Genomic DNA, 14,480 nt, shown 5'->3' with positions numbered 1-14,480 from the left:
TCATCTCAAAGGTGGTACCTTTCTTCCCAGCAAGATAGCTGCCTTGTTGCCTCTACCACCACTCCCGGTACGAGGCCCATGTGAGTTTGCCTTTCAAGTGCCTATCCTTGGCCCCCGCCCCTTCTACCAGCCAACCCCATCCTCTTGGATATAAGCTGCCAGGTAATGGAAGGATGTCATAAAGCAGAATCCAAGCTGTGAGGAAGAGGCTGGACAGCACATTCCAGGAAGGTGTCGTGTTCGGAACAGGAGCAGAAGCACAAGGCTGGCCAGATGTTCCACAACATCAGAATCATTCCAGATGAGCAGCTTGCCCCAAGGAGATCTGAAAAGTAGGAAGGGGTGGATTCCTCGGAGTCCCACTAAGACCGTAACCTTACCTACAAAGCCTTAAAGCAGGCACTGGGATAATCAGGAGACATCATCCTGCTTCTGCTATCGACAATATCTGAGAACAATAAAATACACGGTGTTGTCAAACCACCAGTCACCCTTGGGTTTTTCTTCAAACGTTTCTGCTGATGTGGCGAATTTATAGCTACTTTTTAATTACACAAAGAATTTGGAGCATGACTAGACGCAATGCTATCCCTGAATGTTTGCAAACAACGTTTAGTTCAAAATGTCAAAAGTTAACTTTTGAAAAGTAATTAATTACAGGCACTGTTCCAAAGCTCCAAACACTCATTATTTGATGTAATTTGTAATTTAAAAAAACACAAAGTAACTTTTTGATCTTGAGTACAAGCAAAAATCTCTGTTAAGTAAATCCTTTGTTGGTTATTAAACTGTTCCATAACAGGGTGAACTTTCGGCTTGAATTGTTATTTTCTTAGATGAGATAAAAATCTGGGAGACTGAGAAGGAAGCAAAAATCAGAAAAGTCAGACCAAATGTACACTTCTAGGGAGTTAAAACCCAGACAAGGAATTTTCTCGGTTGCTGCTTGTAAATTTGGAAAACAGAGAGAGAGAGAGAGAGAAATTTAACCAGTTTATAGTGACACTGCAGATGCAGTTGATTATCCCTCATTACCTGACGGGCAGATAATGGATTCTGACAATTTGCAGGGCTGTAGAGAAAAACTGATAAGAAAAAGGAAATAAAGCACGAGAGAGTGGCATACAAAGACGAATACTGTACACTTGTTGAGCTGGGACTGACTAAATCAGAGAAACCTGATCTGGCTTTTCCATTATACAACGTTATATTTCCTGGTACACATCATTAACTTGGGAAATGTTTATTTTCTGGTTAAAACACAAAATAGCAGGGCAACTGAAAGGGAGAACGCTGTGGGTAAAAGGGCACGATCCATACCCAGCAGATGAGAAAGACGCGTCCTTTTAAAGTCTGGATCGCTCCCTCCCCTTCCTGGCAGCGCCCTGTTGGGGCAACGAAAGGGAAGGGAAGGGGGGCGAGGTGTGCTTCGGGCGACTCCCTCGATGCTGCCAAGGCGCCACCCTGCTCGGCCCGGGTGGCTCCCGCAGGCATCGCGGTCGCCTCTCTCGAGGCGCGAGGGATCCAGGCGACCTGCGGAGTCCCCCGCGCCCGCTCCCGCCAGCCGGCTTCGCGAAGAAGCCCTGCCATGGGGAGGCAGGAAGGGGCTCCGAGCTCCGTTCGGGGTCCTCCTGGATGGAAAGGTTCCCGGCAGGCAGCATTCCTGACAGGTGAGCGGGATCGGAGCCCTGGGGGGACGGGGGCGCGGGTAGGGGGTGGGAGAGGTCTCTGGCTGCAGAGCCTCTGAGAGGTTGGGAGTTCGAATCCCCTACTGGGCTTCTTTAACAGGGGCTGAACTGGATGATCCATAGGGTCCCTTCCAGCTCCGCAATTTGATGATGATGATGATGATGATGATGATGATGATGATGATGATGATCTCTGCAACAGAGATGGGGTGTCATTAGTGGAAGACATGCAATCCCAGCCCCTGGGATTCTTCCACAGATTTACTGCTGCTGCTGATGATGATGATGAAGGTTATGATGATTTAGAAGGGAGGGTCTCTGACTCCAGCGGTGACACGTGAGCTGCAATAGCGGCCATCCCAATTTCTGCTTTGACCTTTTTTCTTCCTCTCTAAAATGCTCCTGGCACCAGGTATTTCACAATTAAAAAGCCAGAGTGGCACAATTGGTTCACGCAATTAGTTTGTGCTAATTGTTCTGAATCAATCCCCCAACCCACCCTTCTTGTCCAAGGTTCAGCCCCCCCGGAAGAGGCTGACTGAATAGTGATTAAAGTGAGCACAGAAAGGCAGGATAAACCAGGGTTTGGTAGAATCTAAGAGGAATTCGTTTGGAAATGGTACTCCTTTAAATCTTTTTGACTACGACTCCCAGAATCCACCATCCATCAAGGCTGGTATGAAGATGCTGGGAGCTGCAATAAAAAAAGGGGCAATTTTCTGAAGTCTCAGAGGAAGAAATAATAACAAAAGGGTCTTAACCTGTTTTTATAGTGATGATGACCCACAGCGAGACATTCATGGCACCCAGTATCCTATCCCAAATCTGAAAGGCCAGAACTTTCCCCGTTGTCACAGAAATGCCACCCTAACTTTCTTACGATTGTTACATAACAGCACTGATGTTACCTGTCTGTCATGGGTTTGGAGGGAAAGTTCCATCCTATGGGGAGTGGAAGGCGGGACATCAGGAGGAGGGGCTGTACTGTATAAATATGTGATGCCTGTGTGGTGAAGAGATGCTGAGACAGACTGTGAGACACTGGGTTGGGACGAAGCAGCAGCTGGGGAAGAAGAAGCTGTTGTGGGAGTCTGGGTGTCTGACAGGGTACTACTGTGTGTCAGAGTACCAACCTGAAAGGTTCAGGGGTCTGTTGGTTAGCCAGAACTGATGGGTTCAGGGTCTGTGCTTTAAGTTAAAGGTTCTAGGTGAACCAAACTGTATGCTTGTGTGTGTGAGAATAAGCCACGTTACTTTATTTTATTCACCTGATTGTTTTATTTACCCTGTTTGTATTTAAATAAACCTTATTCTTTTTATTGTTTAAAAATCCATCCCTGGTCTGTGTGACTTCTTAAAGGGAATGGTTGGTGGCAGCTTAGTGAAACTGTGTGACATATCCCAGTAGGTCTGGGTTTGTCACATTGATTGGTGTCCAGCGTGTGGGATACGACTGGTCCAGTTGTCCAGCGGTCCAGCAAAGCCTTGGCAAGTGTGCCCAGAGCAAGGGGGGTCTAGTCAGGGACAGTCTGAGGCGCGTAGGTAATCTTCTAGGTGTACCTCACGGGGAGGTGCACTAGTAGAAGAACGTGCCAACTGGGGAGACTTAGATTAAGGTGCTCTGAGGCAGCCTGATTTTGGCGGGAAAACGCTGAGGCAAAACTGCGTAGCAACAGTGAGCTAGCTTGCCAGCTGAGAGGCCCAGCAGAGGGGGGTAGGCTCTGACTCGATACTGTTGCAAGTAGTGCTGAAGAACAGCAGCAGTCTCTAGGGAGAGCTGGTTCTGAGGCAAGAAGGAAAAAAAGTGGTCGTTTTATTTTGAGGCTTGACTTTTTAAAGCAGCCTGTTCTGAGGGGGGGTATGCCCTTGACTCGAAGCCAAGTAGCAGACATGAGTGAAGTGAAAGACCCCCAGATTGACCAAGGTTCTGAGGATGAATTTGGCTCAGTGCAAGGTGACAGCACAGGAGAGCAGAACCCAGAACTTAGAAAATTGATCCTAGCCCAACAGCATGAACTGAGGGTGAGGGAAATGGAGGAAAGATTAGAGAGAGAGAAAATGGCATTTGAATTAGAGCGAGAGAGAGAGAGAATGGAGAGGGAAGAAAGAATGGAGAGAGAGAAAATTGCTCTGGAAAAAGAAAGGATGGCGTATGAGTTAAGAAAACTGGAAATGATGAACCAGAACAATAATAATAATAGGGATTCTGAGGGAGGCCAACTGTCTAAGGCTGACCTGAAGAAATTCCCTGTGTACCACAAGGGAGATTGTCCTGAGGTGTTCTTTTCCTTAGTGGAAAGAGCGTTTGTGGACTTCTCAGTGAGGGAAACTGAGAAGATGACCATCATGCGGTCTTTAATCAGTGGTAGCCTGGCTGAGGTTTATGCCGAGATGCCTGAGGAATTGATGAAAGATTTTGCAGAGTTTAAAAAACTGGTGTTTGCAAGACATGGGATAAATGCAGAGCAGCTGAGACAAAGATTCAGGTCCCTTACCAAGAAGCCAGAACAGACTTTTACCCAAGTGGGGGCCCAATTGGTGAGGCTGCTTGAGAAATGGCTATCGCAGGAGGGAATAGAGACCTATGAGCAGCTTAAAGACTTGATAGCCCTGGAACAGTTCTATTCAGTCCTGCAGGGGGAATTGAAATTCCAGGTGAGGGAAAGGAAACCGAAATCTGTGGCAGCAGCCGCAGAGATCGCAGATTTTATCTCCCAAATAAGAAAGCCCTTGGGTGAGGGGAAATCTGTAGGTAAACCCAAAGAAACCTACAGCAAGTACTCTCAGGGACCAGGGAAAAGCCAGCAAGGGGGAGGGGCCCATGGTGAAGGGAAGCCCTCAGACATGAAACCAAGACCTCAGATTTTGGAGGGAAAACCAAAACAAGATGAGAGAGAATCAAAATATACCAGAAAATGCTATTTCTGTCAGGGAAAGGGTCATCTAATCTCAGAGTGTGAGAAATTAAAGCAGCTAAAAGGAATGGTGCCTCAGAATTCTAGTGGGACCAAGCCAAAAGCTGTGTTCTGTGTCCAGAAAGAGCAAAGCTCATTGTCACAGAGGGAGCCTGTTGCCATGACTACTCAGTCTGGAACAGCTACCTCTGCTGATCAGGCTGAGGAAAATGGTCCTCTTGGGGAGGTAAAGCGCTGCTTGCTGGTAAAAACAGAATCTCAGTTGTTTGAGACAGCCGGGGTGGACGTAGGAATACTTGACCGTCAGTATAGGGGGCTGCGGGACACTTGTTCCCAGGTAACCCTGTGCCATCCCGATATCATTCCCCGGGAGTTTATAATCCCAAATGAGAGCATGAAGGTGGCAGGGATTGAGGGGCAGATAATCTCTCTGCCAGTAGCAGAGGTACCTGTCAACTTTCAAGGCTGGAGGGGAGATTGGCGGATAGCGATTTCATCGACTCTGCCAGCAGCTGTGCTCGTGGGAAATGACCTGGCTGAACATGTGAAACGGGTGCTAGTGATTACACGCTCACAAGCCACCACAGGGACAGTTCAGGGGGGTAATGATGAGCCAGAGACGGAAGCAGGTGGGGGAAGTTCAGAAGCTGTGGTGGAAACCTTAACCACAGACAGCAGATTTGGACAGGAGCAAAAGGCAGACGCCACTCTCCAAAAGTGTTTTGAACAGGTGACTGACGCCCAGCTAACACCTGAAACCCCAGTGAGATTTCTGGAGAAAAAGGGGATTTTATATAGAGAAACCCTGAGGAACATCTCAAAAGGGGGAGATGGGATCAGAAGTCAACTGGTGGTACCTGAAAAGTATCGCCCCATGATCTTACAAAGGGGGCACTCTGACATGTTTGCTGCACACTTAGGGGTCAACAAAACACAGCAGAGAATCACACAGAATTTCTACTGGCCTGACATAGGGAAGCAGATCAGGGAGTTCTGTAAACAATGTGATGTGTGTCAAAGGCAGGGGAATAACCGCGACAGGACTAAAGCAAAGTTGTGCCCTTTGCCTGTGATTGACACTCCGTTCAAATGCATAGGGGTGGATATTGTGGGACCTTTGCCCAAGGCCACAAAGAGGGGGAACAGGTTCATTCTAACAATTGTGGACCATGCCACAAGGTATCCTGAAGCCATACCCTTGACTAACATTGAAACTAACACAGTGGCCGATGCTTTGGTGGGGTATATGTCCAGGATGGGATTTGCCTCAGAGATAATCACAGATTTGGGCGCATCGTTCACATCAAAGCTCATGAAACGCTTATGGCAGATCTGTGGAATTAAGCACAAGGAAACCACTGCTTATCATCCTGAAAGCAATGGGTTAACTGAGAAGTTCAATGGGACTCTAATGCGCATGATTAGGGCTTACTTGGCAGAGAATCCAAACAATTGGGACCAGAAGCTGCAATCCCTTTTGTTTGCTTATCGATCAGTGCCACAAGCCAGTACCGGGTTTAGTCCATTTGAACTTCTATTTGGGAGAAGGGTGAAAGGGCCCCTTGATTTGATCAAACAAAATTGGGAGCAGATCACCCAGGATGACCCACAAGACGTTGTAACATACATAGACACCTTGATGAATGACCTAAAGCGAAATCTAGAGCTGGCAGCAGAAAACCTGCAAGCTCAGAAGGTCAGACAGAAAACATGGTATGACCACAAAGCTAGAGAGAGGCACTTTGACCCAGGGGAGGAAGTGCTTTGGCTTAGGCCCTGCAGGGAGAACAAACTGCAGCTCAAATGGGCAGGACCATATAGGGTCATTTCCAAGATGTCAGACCTGAACTACCTAATAGAGCAGGAGGAGAACCAAGCAAGGAGGGTGGTTCATGTGAATGCCCTAAAACCCTACTACAGAGGGGAACAGAGGGTTCTATTTGCTATAAAAGCAGCTGAGAGTGAGGAAGCTGAATTACCCTTCTGGGAGGGTAGAGGGGAAGTAAAATACAACCCAGAGGAGGTCAAGATCAGTCCTGCACTCACCCAAGACCAGCAGCAAGAATTAAAAATGCTGCTTAGTAAATATCAACAGGTGTTTTCCAACAAGCCGGGGATAGTGAAGGGAGTGATGCATCGGATCCACACAGGGGATGCACCCCCGCAGGCAGTATCCCCATACCGAGTAACGGGACCCTATAGGGACAAGGTGCGGAAGGAGCTGGACGAGATGCTGAGGGAGAACATAATCGTCCCCTCTTCTAGTCCTTGGTCCTCTCCGATAGTCCTTGTAGACAAGCCTGATGGGAGCATTAGGTTTTGTGTCGATTACAGGAAATTAAACCGTGTAACCACTCCTGATGCCTACCCAATGCCCAGGCTAGACAACCTGATTGAAGCCATAGGGGGTTGTCGGTTCATCTCATCATTGGACCTGGTAAAGGGATATTGGCAATTAAGAATTGATCCCAGGGATCAAGAAAAAACTGCCTTTTGCAGCCCTTTTGGTCTCTATGAGTTTCGAGTCCTGAGCTTTGGTCTCAGAAATGCACCAGCCACATTCCAAAGGCTGATGGACCAGACCTTGGCAGGGCTCAGTGACTTTACAGTGGCCTACATTGACGACATAGGGATCTTCAGTAATACCTGGGAAGATCACCTGATACACCTGGAGTTAGTGCTGCAGAGGTTAAGTGCAGCAGGGCTAACAGTAAAGGCCAGCAAGTGTCAGCTGGGTAGCCCAGAAATAAAATACTTGGGTCACATGGTAGGGGGAGGAATGATAAAACCCCTGGAGGCCAAAATAGAAGCTGTTCGAGATTGGCCTAGACCCAACACCAAGAAAAAGGTCAAATCATTTCTTGGGTTGGTGGGCTACTACAGAAAGTTCATCCCGAGGTTTAGCGAGATTGCGGCTCCGCTGACCGATCTGACGAGGAAGAAGACTGATGACCGCATCCCGTGGACCAGCGACTGTGAGGCGGCGTTCCAGAGGTTGAAGGAGGCGTTAATCAACTATCCTGTCCTGCGTGCTCCAGACTTCGACCGGGAGTTCATCATCTACACCGATGCGTCTAACAGCGGGGTAGGAGCAGTTCTGTGCCAGGAGGATGAGAATGGTGACCAGCATCCAGTGTCCTACCTGAGTAGGAAACTTCAAAAAGGTGAGAGACATTTGGCAACCGTGGAGAAGGAGTGTTTGGCCATAGTCTACGCGATCCAGAAGGCCAAGCCTTACATCTGGGGAAGACATTTTATTCTGTGTACTGACCATTCACCATTGCAATGGCTAAAGACAATGAAAACCCACAATAGCAAACTTATGAGGTGGGCTTTGAACTTACAGGACTATGACTTTGAAGTGAAGGTGGTCAGAGGGTCAGTGAACTGTGTTGCTGACGCCTTATCAAGAAGACCTGAAGACTGAAGACGGCGAAAGAACATGGACTATATGTATATAATGAAAACAAAAAGTTAAAATGTACCTGGTTTTAAATTGGTTTGTATGAATAAAGGTAAATTGATGTAATGTATATGGTAAATGTTTAAATGCCTATTTGAAATGTTTAACTTAGAATGTAAGTAAGTATAATATGGTAGGTATAATTGGTGTTGTGTGTTTTATGCAGGTTGTTTTTTGGTGAAAAGCACGTTAGCTTTCCCCCTACAAAACAACTTATAAAGAGGGGAGGTGTTACATAACAGCACTGATGTTACCTGTCTGTCATGGGTTTGGAGGGAAAGTTCCATCCTATGGGGAGTGGAAGGCGGGACATCAGGAGGAGGGGCTGTACTGTATAAATATGTGATGCCTGTGTGGTGAAGAGATGCTGAGACAGACTGTGAGACACTGGGTTGGGACGAAGCAGCAGCTGGGGAAGAAGAAGCTGTTGTGGGAGTCTGGGTGTCTGACAGGGTACTACTGTGTGTCAGAGTACCAACCTGAAAGGTTCAGGGGTCTGTTGGTTAGCCAGAACTGATGGGTTCAGGGTCTGTGCTTTAAGTTAAAGGTTCTAGGTGAACCAAACTGTATGCTTGTGTGTGTGAGAATAAGCCACGTTACTTTATTTTATTCACCTGATTGTTTTATTTACCCTGTTTGTATTTAAATAAACCTTATTCTTTTTATTGTTTAAAAATCCATCCCTGGTCTGTGTGACTTCTTAAAGGGAATGGTTGGTGGCAGCTTAGTGAAACTGTGTGACATATCCCAGTAGGTCTGGGTTTGTCACAACGATGCAGGTCTTTTTTGGGTTCAGACAGTAGAAAAAGTAAGTGTGCCTCGCTGGAGAGCCGTCTGCTAACCTGGGATGGTGAACATTTCCCTAAGGCACAGGGTAATAGTAGAAACAAGGAAAAGCTTAATTTCTCTACACGTTCAGAAGACTCAGGATCCGCAGAGGACAGAGGGGGGTGGAAAGAGGTTGCTAGGGAGAAAGTCAAGGTCAACCAGCACTCAGAATCATGTTGAGAATTTTTGTCCGCCTGCAATTTTTTATAGGTTTGCAGAAGAACATTGATAGGGTGGAACAAGGTGTACTTTGGGCTAGAGAGAGCAATTAAACGCCAGGCAAAAGTGTAAAAACACCTCCATTGGGCAGGGAGCAGTTAGGATTGGCCCTGCATTGGGGGCTCAAGGTTTCAGAGTAAAAAGATATTCTGGAGATGGGTTGATGACCCTACATTTCTCCACTCCCAGCTTTCATCAAAAGTGAACTTTACTTTTTTTCTTGGGGCTTCCGATATGTCCACAGTTTTAATTTCTTGAAGGCAGATTTTCAAGAACTCAGCGAGTTAGGTATTTATCTGACCAGTGCCAGAATTTGGAAATTCAGTTCCCCACAGGGGTTTCCTGGGTAGCCTTGGGCCAGCTGCACAGTCCCAGGATGGCCACAGAAGAAGGGAAAGGTCAACCGCTTTGGGGTTACTCTCTACCTAGAAAATCCTAGGAAGGAATCAATTTGGGCGCTCGTTCTGCGAGGCACCACTGTACTTAAGTTGGAATCAATTTGATGGCATGGACTCATCATCACCATCACCATTCCCGGAGCGCTGCAATGCACTTGGAAATGTTTACTTTTCAGAAAGAAAGAAAAAGAAGGGATTGAGCATCTATTTCCAGCTCTATGTTTTAGGTTTTGGAGAGTCTGCCCTTGGTGGAGTCCCAAGATCATCAAATGTCAGAACTGCCACTTCTGGAGAAAATGGGAAAACACCCTCTGAACGTTCAAAAATATATTTTTTTCCTACCTGTGGGTCTCTGTATGACCTACAGGTAAGGCTCATAACCCAGAATCCTGTTGACGGAATGCAGAGCTCAAGGACAACGGTGACTCTGCATTCTTCATTATCACCATCATCTTAGAATGGCAGAATTGGAAGGGACCCAATGGACCATTGAAACTAGCCGCTAGCCGCTGTTGGGGAGGCACAGGGAGGATTCAAACTCCCAGCCTCTGTCTCTGCAGTCAGAGACCTAAACCACTGAGTTCTCGACTCAAGAGGCTCCTTTTGGCATGAACCATTTCACATTAGGGTACGAAACTGGCTGCGGTGTGTGTCAGAGATGGAGAACCACTACATAATTGTTCTAGTTTGCAGTGTTTCTTTGGAATAAGATTCTGCACTAGTTCTTTGGATGCAACCCAAACTCTCCCTTTCCTGTTCCATATTGCAGTTGCCATCCTGACTTCTCCGACCCTGATGGCTCCACAAAACCAGCACTCCTCCATCACTAGAATTTTGGTCACGGCGCAGCCATCAAATCCCATACAAGAAGGAGGGAACGTCACCTTAATCCCAGGAATGAGCTCAACACATTTTTCAAGATGCATCTGGTACCGAGAAAGGGCCGGGAATGCGAAGGAAATGATCATAGCCCATGAAAAAGGCCCATTTGCATTGTTTTTAACTGGAGATGCATTCACAGGGAGGGTGACCATGGTCGCAGGCTGCTCCATTTACATCGAATCTTTAGCACAAGCGGATACTGGCATGTACACAATCGACCTGGACGAAGCTGGGGAGTTTTTGGCAACAGGCCATGTGAAAATAGAGGTGGTAGGTAAGTTTCCGTCTGTCTTTTCACCAGTCTGAACCTCCTTTGCACCCCAAATCTTCTCCTGCTTTCATCCTTCAAGGACCTCTTTCCCAGACACGTTTCCCTCTCGAGACCAATGAGAGCCTTTCAAAGGGGCTTCCGTTCCTCAAACCCAAAGGTGGGTTTCGCTTCATATGTTCTCTGCTCCATTTACAAGAAGTGGAGAGAGAGAGCTGTAAACATTTAATTGCAGCAGCTGAATGATCAGTGTGTTGCATGCAGAAATGCGGTAACAGAACCCCACCACTGCACCCCAACTCAAAACAAGCCCAGCCCCAATCTAGGGCTTCATTGGCACGAAGAATGAGGAAGTGCTTCTTGCCCACCTCTAGTCCTGATTGATACATGAGTGGACAACGGGAAGAGACCTCTGAGCTACAATCCTGAAAAGCCATTTTTTTCAAGCACTTCATCACTGCATAGGGTAAGAGAGAAGTCCTTGACTTGCAGGAGAATCTTTCATGAGAAGTCAAGTAATGGGAATTTTGACCTGATCCAGAATTCATACCAGTAGTCCACCAACATCTGGAGACTGCAAACCATTCCCCTCTCACTTTATAGCAAGGATGTTGGCAAATCTTTGGATCAGAGTCCCAGGTCCGAAAGCTTGGTACCAAGCTCCAAGGTAAAGGTGAAGGTTCCCCTTGACATTTAGTCCAGTTGTGTCCGACTCTAGGGTGTGGTGCTCATCCCCGTTTCCAAGCCGTAGAACCAGCATTTGTCCGAAGACAGTTTCCGTAGTCACATAGCCAGCACGACTAGATATGGAATACTGTTACCTTCCCACCATGGTGGTACCTGTTTATCTACTTGCGTTTTTACATGCTTTCGGACTGCTAGGTTGACAGGAGCTAGGACAAGCAAAGGGAGCTCACTCCGTCACGTGGATGCGATCTTACGACAGCTGGTCTTCTGACCTTGCAGCACAGAGGCTTCTGCGGTTTAACCCACAGCACCACCACATCCCTTCCCAAGTCTGAGTCCCTGTTAAAAACAAGCTTCCCGCCCCCTCCCAGAAAAAAGGGAGTGGATGAGTGAATTCTGAATCACAAGTCAAATCTGAGGCATTGAAAAAAACCTGAGTCGCCTGTGAGTCAAGGTGCCAGTGCAACCTAAGTCCAACTTGAGTTCCCATCCCTGCTTTATAGCAAGACTGTATGGACTTAATGGCTGAAATCCTGTTGTGCAATTGCGCAGATGGTGTAACCTTTGGAATCAAACTGCCTTCAGGTAAGGACTTTCCATAGACATTTATCAGTCATACCACTTGGCATGCAATGGATAATATCTGCAGTATTTCTTAACAACAATTCACCTCTAAAAGTTACGCTGTTTGTGTAACCCTGCAACAGGATTTCAGCCAATATAGCAATGAGCCGAATCCTTTCACTAGTCCCACCGGAGTAGACTCATGTTATTTGCTTTAGAGTTGACTGAACAAACTGCATGCATAGATTTGGTCCCAATTTCAGTGCTGGCTTTAACACACTCCTTCCTTTGCTTACCCAGACATCTTTTCTTCTTTCTGAAAATGAATATTGGATTCGTTCAATGTCAGTCTTCAAGGACACTGTCACTCAGTCCCTAAAAATGCATCTTTCAGGTCATGCTTCTTCTGACTGGAGCGGTCCCCCCAGGCAAAATGAAGACATCGTGACAATTGTGGTTGGTGCCTTCTTTGCAGTAATAGTAGTTGGCATTGGAATCGTGCTTTTCTTCTGGATCTGTAAGTAGAACTTTGGGTTCTGAGAATCCTGGACTCTTGCAGTCCTCCCTTTTGTTTCTACCTTCTGGGTCAAAAAACGGGCACAACAAACATCTGGGGGCTAGAAGCACATGGGAAACCATGCATCTCCTTTTTAGTCCGCGGATGGAAACGACAACAGAATAACTGCAAGTTATCTGATACCCTGTTTCCCCCAAAATAAGACAGGGTCTTATATTAATTTTTGCTCCAAAAAACGCATTAGGGCTTATTTTCAGGGGATGTTTTATTTTTATCATGTACAACCATCTACATTTATTCAAATGCAGTCATTTCCTCTTCTTCTGGTTGCTGCACAAGGGTGGAGGACAGGGTTTCACATAACTAGGGCTTATTTTTGGAGCAGTACTTCTATTACGAGCATCCTGAAAAATAATACTAGGGCTTATTTTCAGGTTAGGTCTTATTTTAGGGGAAACAGGGTAGTTCCTCACCCAAATGAACAAGAAGTCGAGTTGCCATGACTCAACTTCCAGATACGCCTCCTGTAGTTTGTGCATCAGTTTGTCTCGCTTTGCGATGGGTCGTCAGGATGGGCTTTGAATGCTGGCTGAAGCATAAACGTATGATGGAATCCACATCTCTGGAGCACTGGTTTGATTTCAGCTTTTTACAACATGTAGTTTGACCCCGTGACGGTTAAAAATAGAGATGTAAAGATTTGACTCCAACTCCTTTCCTCCCTCAGGTTTTAGACGTCTGAAGAACAGGAGACCTACCGGTGTGGTCATCACACCATCCGCGCCTCCACCTCGACCTCCAACTCCACCTCCATCTTATGAAAATATTTTCCCTTTGGGACAGGCGGGCCCTTGGGTGAGTTCCGGAAAGCAATTTCCTTGGCTTTTCACTTTTAATTTCAGAGACAGGGTTGCAAAAGACGATCCAGTTGGAGAAAGTGCAAAGGGAAAGTCGGAGCTCAACTAAGAAATAGAAATAAAAAGTTGAACTGAGCGTCACTATGGTTAATGACCAACAAATTACTTTTATTTTTAAAACCCAGGTCAGTCCTACAACTCCTCCTGGAAACACAGGTGAGATCGGTGGAATAATGCATCCCTCTCGCCCAAAGGATAACTGACCCAGCAGAAGCCAAGGAAAAGACTGGTGTCAAATTACATGTTACAGCTAACATGTCCTCAGAAGACAAGCTGTCTCAAGTTTAGAAAGAAGCCTGATTGTCACAGTAGAGGATTTCCAATGCAACACTATTTTTGCCTAATATCAGTCTAATTTGGCGAGCATTGCCCTTCCAGAAGTACATCATGAGGTGCTGGAAAATAATGAATAAAATAAGATAATACAGCTCCAAACCAATCCAGTTCAAAGACACCAGTCCGCCCACCCCCTGACAATGGTTAAAGTCAAGGAAATGTTTTCTCAAATTCTAAATATTAGAAGAAGCTATGCCAAAGCTATGGAGTACATAAATAACACACCTGGCCGAATGGATGGATGCTGAAGACTGCCTCCCTCCGGGAAAAGATTGCGGTGGGCCATCTGGAAATCCTGGGCTACTTGGATACAGGACAACTTTTCTGGGACTGTGGAAAAATTCAGTCAATGCACCACTTAAAGTAAAGGTTCCCCTTGACATTTAGTCCAGTCATGTCCGGCTCTAGGGTGCGGTGCTCATCCCCGTCTCCAAGCCATAGAGCCAGCGTTTGTCCGTAGACGGTTTCCGTGGTCACGTGGCCAGCGTGACTAGACACAGAATGCCATTACCTTCCCACCGAGGTGGTACCTATTTATCTACTTGCATTTGCATGCTTTCGAACAGCTAGGTTGGCAGGAGCTGGGACAAGCAACGGGGGCTCACTCTGTCATGTGAATTTGATCTTACGACAGCTGGTCTTCTGACCTTGCAGCACAGAGGCTTCTGCGGTTTAACCTGGAGTGCCACCACATCCTGTCATGCACCACTTAGGTGCATACAATTTATGAACCACTACAAAAAAATAAATAAATCGAGCAACCAGCCAAGAGAATGCTGTTGAAGTAGCCCACATCTG

The 14,480-nt window shown here is 46.6% G+C and overlaps 1 long non-coding RNA gene across 1 annotated transcript; it reads left to right on the top strand.

The window, feature by feature from the left end:
• Positions 1–1,558: 1,558 nt before the first annotated feature.
• LOC110089447 (uncharacterized) lies at positions 1,559–13,361 on the top strand. The gene is made up of 4 exons (XR_013538533.1): positions 1,559–1,670; positions 10,281–10,667; positions 12,307–12,429; positions 13,157–13,361. It is a non-coding gene; the product is annotated as an uncharacterized LOC110089447 (long non-coding RNA).
• Positions 13,362–14,480: the final 1,119 nt, after the last annotated feature.

Source organism: Pogona vitticeps, chromosome 9, assembly GCF_051106095.1.
Source record: "Pogona vitticeps strain Pit_001003342236 chromosome 9, PviZW2.1, whole genome shotgun sequence".
Taxonomy (NCBI): Eukaryota; Metazoa; Chordata; class Lepidosauria; order Squamata; family Agamidae; genus Pogona; species Pogona vitticeps.
The sequence above is the reverse complement of the archived record's forward strand: the minus strand, read 5'-3'. Positions and strand labels throughout refer to the sequence as shown.